Below are 4,587 nucleotides of genomic sequence, written 5' to 3'. Positions count from 1 at the left end.
TTCTTGGACGTTATTGCGGCCACAAATCCGGAATGGGAGTCCATGTTGAGGAACATGCGACAACAACATCCCATTCAAGGCGAGTCATCCGACGTACATAACGAGGCGGATGTTACGAGGAGGAGTGATGAATTCTACCGGGCGATGAACGACCCTTAGTTTTTTTTTTGGTTGTTGTATTATATAAATTCAAAACTTATTTATATATAAAATATTTTCATATTGATTTATTTTTATTTTAAATTTTAATTTATTATTAAATTAAATAATTTTAATTATTTTTTAATTATATTTTTAAAAATAAAAACGAAGTAAATTCGTAGCTAATATACGACCTCTTTACGTGGAAACCTTACGAGTAAATGACGAGAAACAGTTATCGACTATTTTACGAGGAAACATTTGCGAGGAAATAACGAGGAAAAGTTTACGAGTATTTTAGGAGGAAATTGTTTCGTGGTTGTTACGTGTATTTTGCGAGGAAACTCTTTCAAGGTATTTACATGTAGGATACGACGAACTCATTTCGAGGTATTTACGAGGAATTGTAGCGACGTCCTTGCGTGGAATATTGACGTGGTCTTTACGACGAATCGCCCTACTTCGTCTTTACGATGAAATATATTCCTCGCTAAGTTACGACGAATTAGCGAGGAAATATGTGTTACGACGGACGAGTAACGAGCAAACGCGCTTCCTCGCTATTTCGTTGTAAAGCCTCTTTTACGACGAAATAACGAGGAAAACCGCCCTCGTTAAGGTTATGTTTTCTTGTAGTGTTATGAGTATAGATGATATTTATAAAGTTGAATGTTATGAGTAAAACTAGAGAGAATTTATGTCCCAATAACAAGAGAGTTTACTAGAATTAAAAAATCAATAAAAACTAAACTTTTTGAATAACAAAGGATTTTATATAGAATTTAAAAGTCCATAAACCAATAACAAAGGATTCTAACAAGATTGTAAGAATACATAAACCAATAACAATAGAATCTCTAAATTTTATAACTCCTTCAAAATTTAACTACCAATAACCCCCCCTTGAAACAGAAGTTACAACCTTGATTCATGTGTGATTTTTTAAAAATGGACCTAATGGACTTATTCATAGAAAGTCATGTTACATTTAATATCTAATCTTATTATTTAAATTTTGGGCCTACCAGAAATTTTTATTGGGCTATCAACAATAGGTTTTAAACAATAGATGATCCATTGGATTTATAGATAGTATAAATTAAATAGATATAACTTAATGTTGTAATGCTATACTTCTATATGCTAAATATTTAAATATTTGTCGATGTTAACTTTTAAAATTATAAAGATTTTTTTTTAAATAACAAAAATCATATTATCTAACAATGATTAATCTTTACTACCCTAAACCAATGAAAACAAATTTTAAACTATATAGTTTATTTTAAAAATTAAAAAAAAAACTAAATGTTTATATAGTTTATTTACTCGATAATATAAATCTATGAAGCAAAAAGTTTAATTTTTATAAACTTTCTAAATTTGTGAAATGTTACAATATCTTTGAATATGGCAATATAACAATATTTTACTAATCTTTATATATATAGTTACGATTTTAATAATGAAATAATAATCCAAAAAAAAAATATATATATATAGAATAAGCAGTGCCGTCTTAAAAAAGTTAATGACCTAAGGTATTAATTTATTCCATTTCCATGAACTAAATAAAAAAATTGTGGTATTCAAAGAAAATAAAAATAAAAATGTGTTTTTGTGTATAAATTAGATTTTTGTTAATAGAAAAATTGAGAATGGTGTAAGTTAATTTTTTGTTCTTATTGTATTTAAATTATATTTATTTAATCATTCACGTTTTTTATTATAATTTCACCAACTAATTGATATTTAATAAACAAAAATAGACCTTCTTAATTAGTAAAATAACATTAAAAATTTTGGATCTATGGACCCATGGCAATTGTCCATGTTGCCATGAGTTAGAGCCGGCTCTGAGAAGAAGATACAAATACATGTGAAAGTTTGAAACAATCTATTCAATGAAAAAATATACAGTAAACTTATTATGTTTTAAAAATTGATAGACACATATATATATTATAATATATATCAATTTAGAATTGAAAACAAAATATTTATATAAAAATAAATGAAAACAAAAATCCGCGCGATTGCGCGGATCGAGATCTAGTTTAAGTTTTAATATCGAAGTTCTATGTATACTGTTCTAGAAAATATATTTACCCATCAAATTGTTACTCTACACCAGTTGGAAGTATAAAATTGTCAAAAGAATTATCTTCGTATTCTTAAAAATTTCAAACACTAACAAAATGAAAATTGACGCAAACAAAAATATATTCTCAACATAGGTAAATCAACTGTTTTAGGGGGTGATTGGTAGCTGCTGTAGGTGCTATCCACATCCCTATTTATTTCTAAAGCACCAAATTCAGAGAAATCAATCTTTAATTTTTCTTTTGAAACCACAGCTCTTGAAATAACTTACAGCTGTACAAGTGCTCTGCAGAACCAAATATCCAAAGCAATTTTTTAGTGCTTTCCATAAAATTCTACAGCAATAAAATCTAAAGCCACAACAAAAAATCTACAGATTTTTTTCTACATCAAAAATTTTAAAGTTACATCCCTTACAAATCCGACCCTTAATTGGTCGTATAAGTACTGATATTTCCAAGCCTAGATCATTTTATTTTAAACGAAAGATCTAGGTCAAGTTGCTAGACTTTTTCGCCACTGCATTAAGTTTTTCATTTCAAGTAGTAAATTCATCGAATCAGTAATATCTAAAGTATCAATTTTTAATAACTACATCACTAACTCTTAAAATTCCTTTTTAGTTATAATTAATTAGAGTAAGTTAGGAAAAATAATAGAGTAAGTTAGAGGGTTATGTACTCTGGCTTCTGATAGTTTTTTTTTTGAACTTCTCTGGCTTCTGATAGATAAACTCAAAAGCTATGTATCCGCATGGATGCTCCCAAAATAAATAAGATAACCAAGTTGGCCCCTACCTTTTAAAATACTTGATCAGCGGAGGTTGCACGATGGTTACAATCATTGGCTCTACGTGAATTCAAGAGTGAACAAAACAAAACAAAGGGGTATTATTTTATAAATAGATAAGAAATTGGATTAGTATTTTATACAGTGATAGAAAACGTATAGTTTTATCAAATATTCTATGAAACCACGAGAGGCTCCTAGATTTCCTTATGAACTGCCCGAGAAACTGAACTACATATACACATATTTTGACTTGTTAAATAAGTAATTAACTAGTGATTGATATGCGCATCCGTGCGGATATTGATTCTTACATTTTTATACATTGATATTTGTTTTCAAAATTAGTGTTATATATTTTTAGGTTTCTATACATCAAAACTAAACTCATCCTGACCCAGAATGACTCAACTCAAAACCCACACATAAATTTAGAATATTCAAGCGGGAACTAATTTCTAAAAAACGATACCCAAAAATAACAACTCGTACCTAAATTAATAGTCAATATTCGTGCCTAGCTGATTCTATAAACTAATAAAAATGACTATTTCTACGTGTTTGGCTAAATTAAGTGAAACAAAAAGATTTGTTCATTTAGTAAAATAATTATATGAAGTGAAAAATTAAGTGACAATAAATGTAATACATCTTTATTATTTTGATTTAATTTATTATTTTATTCACAAAAACATGTTTTTGAATTATGTTTTTTGCTACATAATTTTTCACAGATTGAAACTAAAATAAAAAAAAAATTAAGTAAGACAAACTAAAATGAACGTTTAACCATATGCAAAACCCAGTTATTTTACATTTTTTATTTTATAATTTGCACAAATTTAATGTTGATTAACTAATAAATAAAAATCTGCACTTTTTTACTATGGTAATATAATTAATGATGTGATGTATTGTTAAAACAATATAATTAATGAAATTGCTAACCTAGCTGAAATATGGAAAGACAATTAATGAAATTACTAAAATGACAATATACTTCTTTTTTATAATGTTATTCATATTTTCAAACAATTCTCATTTATAATGGTATCCTTGTTTCTAAACATTACCAAACGGTATTTCAGTTTTAATAATATAGATATTTAGTTATATATGAATATATTATCATTTTCTTATGTATAAAAATAATTAGGAAAAAATTAAAATTAGGAAAAGAGGGGAGAGAAAGTAAAAGTCTCTTATTGAGAGATCCATTAACTTTTGAGAGAATTTTCATCATTTACCAAATTTTAATGATCAGTGTTATTTTGTTATTAAAACTTAATGTGAGAAACTAAACCGATATCTACACGTACCATTACCAATGTTTAATGTTCAAACTTACAGAAATGATTGCAACATGAGTTTCGTCATCCACATGAATTGTTAAATTGCAAAATATTTTTGGCATTATCAGTTTAACTGATATGTTTACTAGGAATTTTGGTAAAACATTTTGTAAAATCCCGAAATGTGATATATGAAAAAGTTTAAGAAAATTGATTTGATTATCTATATCATCAAAATTGATTTACCTTTTTCGTCACACAT

The sequence above is a fragment of the Brassica oleracea genome, chromosome C4 (assembly GCF_000695525.1).
Source record: "Brassica oleracea var. oleracea cultivar TO1000 chromosome C4, BOL, whole genome shotgun sequence".
Lineage (NCBI taxonomy): Eukaryota > Viridiplantae > Streptophyta > Magnoliopsida > Brassicales > Brassicaceae > Brassica > Brassica oleracea.
Note: the sequence above shows the minus strand (reverse complement) of the source record.